Source organism: Octopus bimaculoides, chromosome 25 (assembly GCF_001194135.2).
Source record: "Octopus bimaculoides isolate UCB-OBI-ISO-001 chromosome 25, ASM119413v2, whole genome shotgun sequence".
Lineage (NCBI taxonomy): Eukaryota > Metazoa > Mollusca > Cephalopoda > Octopoda > Octopodidae > Octopus > Octopus bimaculoides.
This window is the reverse complement of record NC_069005.1, coordinates 17,722,847-17,730,821: the sequence shown is the minus strand read 5'-3', so window position 1 is coordinate 17,730,821 and position 7,975 is coordinate 17,722,847. Positions and strand designations below refer to the sequence as shown.

Below are 7,975 nucleotides of genomic sequence, written 5' to 3'. Positions count from 1 at the left end.
ATATATATATATATATATATATATATATATATATATATATATATACACACACACACACACACCAAGTCATACTACATTGAATACTGTAATCCTAGATGATATATACTATGTGTGAATTAAAGGCACGAGAGACTGGATGATATAACTCTAGATACACTATGCCTGAATAGGCAGGATGGTCATAACAGGAATATCTTAGATCACAGTGGCTACACCAAATCAATGTTTTGCTACAAATAAAAGTAGAAGAAATAATTAAGAATACATAATACTATGTCAGAATAAAAAGCTGGACACCCAGGATAAGTAGTGCTAGATACGTTATATCTGAAGTAAAGACAGGATACATTAAATAGTTTAGTCCTAGATACACTAGACCCAAGTAAAAGACAAAATAATCATGTCTGGAATGCCTTTGACCAGAGATCTATCTGGATCAAAGTTGAGATCTAGGAGTCAAACAACAATAGCAGTAATACAGTTTACTGTTTGACTAATTAACCCACTATATTATTTGTAATCTTATCAGAAAGATGAAAGTCTAAGTGACCCCTAGCAGGATTTGAACCGAGAACACCTAGCAAAATGTTTGTTAATTATAGATTTAGTCTTTCATTTTGCTTTTAACTCTGTCCAACTGGCTCTTCTTAAAATCTTGTTCTGCCAGATTTCTAGTTATGACTTTCTTGTTATGACTTTCTTGTTATGACTATTCTTACTATGACTTTTGTATGACTTACTCTGTCGAAGTTCTAGTTATGATGTTTTTGTAATTATTTTCTTAAAGAATCTACCACCAACTGCCATATCTATGAACCAAGTTTGTTTAACTTGTTTCCAATGCAAGAAAATATTTTAGTCCTTGTGATTGGACATCCTCTTTTTCAGAGTATTCCAATGTTACAAACAACAATGCATTAGTAAATTTTCAACTAATGCCATAAAGGACAAAATGTTTGTGTAGACATTTAATTAATGCCACAAAGGATAGAAATTAGCAGACCCCTTTTCTAATGTCATAAAGAACAAGCTGTTTGTAGACCCCTTATCAAATGTCATAAAGTGTAGATATTAATAGTCCTCACTCCTCACCTTATTTAAGGAATTACTGTTTTACGTCCTTACAATTCAGACCCCTTCACTTGCTTCAGTTCACTTAGATAACTGCACTGTGTTTTTTCCAGGAAACTGACATCTGACTGTTCAAAGAAGACTTCCAAAGTAACTAGAAGTGACTTCTCTTGAAAATGGACAAAATTTGGCATTGTGGTATTATCAAGCACCAGCAGAAAAATGGCTTAGCCCCCAAAGGTATTCATGCTGACATAGTTGCTACATTAAGGGATGATGCTCCAGCTTTATCAACAGTGCAAAAGTGGGCAGCTGAATTTAGGAGAGAAAGAGAGAATCTTGAAGATCACCTAAGGTGTGAAGGTCCAGCAACTGCCACCACCAGAGAAAACATTGATTGTGTTCACCACAGGTGATTGACTGTAAATCAGATAGCCAATGCTATAAGCATATTCTGTGAGAGAGTTGAAAATATTCTACATAATGAACTGGGCATGACGGAGGTTTCTGCTTAGTGGGTGCCACGTCTTCTGACACCTGATCACCAGGCTGATCACATTATGGGAAAATGTGACATTGTTTGAGGCATATCCAACTGGTTTCCTTGAATATTTCCCAACTCAGGATGAGTGTTGGCTTCATCACTTTCAGAGACAATTCATGCAGTGGAAACATCCTTCCTTACCTGCTGCAAAGGAGGCCAAGGTCATTTCATTTGTAGAAAAGGTGATGGCCTCAGTCTATTGAGATGCAAAAGGCATTGTGTTTATTGACTATCTTCAAAAGTGCCACACCATCAATTAAGAGTACTGTACCAACTTGCTGAGGCAGTTATGAAAGACTATCATGACCAAACATCCGGGGAAAACTAATGAAATGGTTCTTGTTTCAATAGGACAAAACTCCAGCACATAAGTCCTTCATTTGAATAGCTGCTGTGGATGACTGTGGCTTTGAACTGGTTGATCACCATCCAAATTCTCCTGATTTGTCATCATCTGATTATTATTTGCTCCCCAACATGAAAAAACACTTGACTGGGAACCAATATCACAGTGTTGATGATGTCATATCTGCTGCTGCTGCTGACTTTTTTGACCAACAGCATGACTGCTTCTTCAATAGGATGCAAGCACTGCAACTACAATGGAAGAAGTGTGTGAATTGAAAGGGGGACTGTGTTGAAAAATTAACCCCATTTGGTCCCATTCCATGAGAGTATCTTGGTCAACCTATGAACTTTTAAGCAAATCTACATAGGTGTAAGATATTGAAGTGGGGATTGATAAACCCAGTAGTTTCATAACACAGAGTTCTTAATGATATAAGATAGATCCACAATCTTACTGAAAAAGAGAAAGAAAAGATGAGGGGGAAAAAGCGTAGAAAACAAAAGACTAAAATGTTATCAGACTCAGTTGTAATCTGAAATTTCCCCACACTACTACAACTATTCTGTTAGTCAGTTATAGTGCTACGATTGTTGAAGTCTTGAATAACATGGAACCATCGAAGTTGTTTCATGTCTTAACTCTAATTTCTGAGTTTGATATATTATTTCTTGACAACTTAAAAAAGTTACTTTACTATTTATTTCTTTTTATAGGTTACATCTTAGCTTAAAATTCTCCTCATAAGCTGATACCTAACAGGGATATCATATATGGAACCCCTGTATATATTTACCCCAGTCTAAGTGTCTTTGAAGTTTCATCTAGGCCATACCATTTAACTCAGGTAAACAGGGATTTTTCAATGTCACATAACCTGTTTCCTCATTCTTTATACAATTGTTTCAATTTGGCCTCAGTTTTGGTTTTTCTAAATCCTTTCTCCTTGCTTTACTATTGCTGCTCAGTTTCTGATAATGGCTTGTCAGTGGTGTTCAGTGAATAACTTTACCTCCTGGTCCTTGTGCTTTGCAGTGCTTCATGCCCCTCATCTACTGTACTGTTTTTGTTTGTTTTTAAATATTTTTCTTTCAAATAAAGTGAAAAATGACTCATATTTATTATAAGATATCCCATGACTGTTTCATATAAAGGTCCTATAAGAAGGAGAATATAGTAGGTGCATTGGTCTGGGACCTGGTGAGCCAAGGTGGCGCCCAAGAATATTTGATGAGCTTCCTCTTAAAATCTGCATGCACACACACACACACACACACACACACACACACACACACACACACACACACACACACACACACACAGAAATTTTGAACTCCTCCTCCACTCCATAGGCTTTACAAAATTTCTCTTGGGGGTCTCTGTTCTTATAAGATGCTCCATGTCTGTTTTTTAAGATACCCCAGTATAGTTTATTAGGAGATAATCCTTGTTAGTTTCGTATATCTTCATATCCATTTTCTTTCTATAAGTTATCTCTATAACCAGGTTTTTTACTAACAATTTCATTTTACACAAGTTTTTGAATAATTCCATTGATGAAATTTCTGCATGAATAGTTTTGATTTGTATATATGTGTGTTGTATGTATGTGGGTATGTGTGTAAGTATTATTTGCATATATGTGTGTATGTATGTATGTATGTATGTATGTATGCATGTGTGTGTGTGTGTGTGTGTATATATATATATATATATATATATATATATATATACAGGGGTTGGACAAAATAATGGAAACACCTTAAAATTTCAAACAAATTTATTTTAATATGGGGTAGGACCGCCTTTGGTAGTAATTACAGCTTGAATTCTACAAGGTATGGACTCGTACAAAGTTTGAATTGTTTCCAAAGGAATTTTTGTCCATTCTTCTGCTAAAGCAGTCTCCAGTTCTTGTAGTGATGATGGAGGAGGATATCGACTCCTTACTTGTTTTTCTAAAATGCATCATAAATGTTCAATAATATTGAGATCTGGGGACTGTGGTAGCCAAATAAGATGTTCAACTTCACTAGAATGTTCCTCGTGCCATTCAGTAACAACTTTACCTGTGTGAAATGGTGCATTATCATCCCGAAAGCTTGCTTTTCCCTCCGGAAACAGTTCTGCAACCATAGGATGAATTTGATCAGATAAAATGCTTAATTAGTCTTGCCTATTAACTCTGCTATGAAGGGAAACCATTGGGCAGGCAGATTTCCAAGATATAGCTCCCCAGATGGAAGAAGGCAGTCTGGGTCAAAGCTTCTTTTGGCTGTCTCCACACGTATACTCAGCCACTGGTTGGAAATAAGGTAAAGAATGACTCGTCCGAGAAAATAACATTCTTCCACTGCTCTAGAGACCAATTCTGTAGGTTTTTACTTTACTCTAAACTCTTTGCAACGTTTGTTTTTGAAAGAAGTGGTTTTCCGGTTGCAGCCTTCCCATGAAATCTGGCTTTGTGCAGCTTCCGGCGAACAGTTTTTGTGGAAACTGGGTTCTTGAGGTGGTCATTAAACTCTGCAGTAATTTTGGGAGCTGTACTTTTGTGATCCTTTCTAACAATTCGTGTAAGAGTTCAATGGTCCCTATCTGAAAGTTTTGGTTTTCTTCTGGAGTTTTTGTTTCAATGAGGAGGTTTTCCCCTCTTTCTCAAAGGCTGTCATTACTTTTGAGACAGTACTTCTTGATACACCAAACATTTTGGCTGTTTTCGTTATGCTAGCACCTGCCATACGAACACCAACAATTTGACCTTTTTGAAAGTTTGATAGATCTGTCATTTTAATGAATTTTAATTACCTTTTTCTGATGATATCTGAAAAGAAACAGCAATTTTTTGCAAAACGTATTTAGCAACACTAATAATAAATTAAAAAACATAAAGATAAACAAGCTTTTGACAGTTTTATAGATATTTCAAAATTATGATGCTATGTTGCTAGGTGTTTCCATTATTTTGTCCAACCCCTGTATATATGTACATATGGGTAAATCCTAGCTGTTTCCTTTTGAAGCACATCTGCTCATTCCATTATTACAATCTAATATGTACTCCCAGTTGTTGTATGCTAGTTTAAAATACATATTAAAATTGAGAATTATGGAAATATTATTTTTGTAACAAAATAGGAAATTGGAAATTTTTTTATATTATTTATTCACCATTACATGTGTTTCATTTTCATATTATCTAATTTCTCTGTCTGAAAAATTTCCAACGGGAAATTCCTTACATGTAAAACTTTGTAATTCCTATTAGCAAATGAGCCCCTGAAATGGTAAATATATAACATCAAAAAAAGAAGATTCCAAATTCCTCTTTGTGTGTGGAAGTCCTTCCAAGCCTGTTTCTTTGCTCTAATAGCACTGTTAACTACACTGTTCCACCACCACATCACCCTAGGCGTTGCTGGCACTTTGTACCAGTCACAAATTTGGTTTGAGGCTCTCAGCAAGTTTTCCTGTAGGAACTTCCACTTACCCTCTATGCTACAAGTCTGTAACTCTTCCTCCTTCTCATTATATGCTTCATTTAGGACATCTCTAAATCTCTGACTAATCACAGGATCCTTAAGCTTCCATACCCTTCTTTTCCAAACTGGCTTGCTTCTTGGAATCCTTTGAGTCAGTAACCTGAAGTCCCCAATGAGTAACCTATGCTGTGGGGTACATTCTTCTCCAGGGAAGGCCTTTGCATTTATGAGTAGCCATGAATTCTGCTTTCTGGTAAGAATGTAGTCAACCTGGCTAGTATGGTCACCAGATTTATAGGTTATCATGTGACTGGCTGGCTTCATGAAGTTAGTGTTGCAGATCATTAGGTCATTCGAATCACAGAACTCTGGCAGCCTTGTACCCACCTCATTTCGGGAACCAATTATTTATATACATATATGTAGATATAGGGTAAAAATTAATAATTAATTGATATATGATAAATCATCATCATCATCATCATCATCATCATCATCGTTTAACGTCCGCTTTCCATGCTAGCATGGGTTGGACGATTTGACTGAGGACTGGTGCAACCGGATGGCAACACCAGGCTCCAATCTAATTTGGCAGAGTTTCTACAGCTGGATGCCCTTCCTAACGCCAACCATATAATTAATTGATATATGATAATTGATACATATATGTATGTATACATACATATATAGAAATGTATAAGTACACATGCACACATTCCTATTTTCATCTAATATCCATTCCAGCTGCTATGATTACTGTCTTAATGAATCATCATCATCATCATTGTCATTTAATGTTTGCTTTCCATGCTAGCTTGGGTTGGATGGCTTGACAAGAGCTAGCAAAGCCAGGGACCACATCAAATCTCATACTCTGTTTTGGCTTGGTTTCTACAGCCTTTCCTAACAGCAGCCACTTTACAGAAGGCTTTTTACATGGCACCAGCATCAGTGCTTTTTACACGGCACCAACACCCACACCAATGCTTTTTGCATATCGCCTTGGTTTTTGGATATCAATTGTGTTATGGTGGGCAGGTCTTCTTGAGTACAGCAATGCTCCACATATCTCAGTCCTCTATCATCTCCTTTGTAAGGCTCAGCATTTTGAGATTAGCCGTCAATACTTTGTCTCATGTCTTCCTGGTTCTCCCTCTTCCACAACTTCCCTTCTCTTTAAGTGTAGGATAGATGTTTGTGTGTTGTCTTCAGGAAATACTAATATTTAATGTAGAATACATTCATTCTCAGGGCATACTTATCCTCAGGGCACGCTCATCCTCAGGACACAGTCATACCCAGGACATTCTAACATTATGAGATGACGAAGGAACATAATTTGCTAGAAGTGGCAGCCAAATCTCTCTGAAATCTGTCTACCTATATACATGTCTACTCTAGGTAGATAGATAGATAGATAGATAGGTAGGTAGGCAGGTAGGTAGGTAGGAAGGAAGGTAGGTAGGTAGGTAGGTAGGTGGGTGTGTGGGTGTGTGGGTGGGTGGGTGGTTAGGTAGGTAGGTAGGTAGGTAGGTAGGTAGGTAGGTAGGTTGGTTGGTTGGTTGGTTGGTGCTTCAGTACAGTCTAGATACAGTGTAGATTTTTACATCTCAAGAATAAAATGTTTCAGGAAAATATACAATTTCATCATACAATAAATAACCATGGAATTTCCATGGGTACTGCTAGTATTATATAAAAAGAATAACAAATGGAGTTTAAAATTTACTACAGCTGTTTTGGTATAATTTTATTGATATGTTCATAGATAACACCATAGTATAGAACCACCATCTTTGGGTAAAATTTTAAACATGTATAAACATTGACGATGCATATAGACTCTAATGAATCCTGTTACTAATCTATAATATATATATATATATATATATATATATATATACACACACACACACAAAACTTTTATAATTATAAGCATAATTATAATTAGGGTTCAGCAAAATTGCTTCACACATACTGAAATTTAGAAATACCAGTTAAATACTATTCCACTACCATAAGATATCTCCCAGACAGCAATACTCCCAAATCCCGCAGGCAAAGAGAAAAAAATAACGAATCCACCCGGCTTTGATCAACTATAAACGCGTTTCTGGATTAAAGAGATGTAAAATATCATCTTTACTCACTTATTTCCGTCTTCAGTATAGTATTTCAATCATAAATTTGAGAGTACTAATAATTAAAATATGTATTCGACCAAGCACCATCGAATAGCTTATATCCAAAAACCAGTACTTCTGAATTTATATAGACGAGTGAGAACTCATATTCTTCCCCAATCACCCTCTTTGCCTGCATGAGTTGGGAGTATTGCTGTCTGGGAGATATCTTATAGTAGTGAAATAGTATTTAACTGCTACTTCTAAATTTCGGTATGTGGTGAAGCAATTTTGCTGAACCCTAATTATAATTATGCTTATAATTATAAAATTTTTATATAAGTTTACCGATAATGGTTCTTTTAACATACCGAACTACTTGGTAAAATTATTAATTATTAATTTTATCCTA

General features: G+C 36.0%; 1 protein-coding gene across 1 annotated transcript in view; it reads left to right on the top strand.

Moving 5' to 3' along the window:
* The window catches only part of LOC106872571 (pleckstrin homology domain-containing family M member 2), a 192,258-nt gene that overhangs the window by 137,992 nt on the left and 46,291 nt on the right, over positions 1-7,975 (top strand). The gene's annotated exons all lie outside the window — the stretch shown is intronic.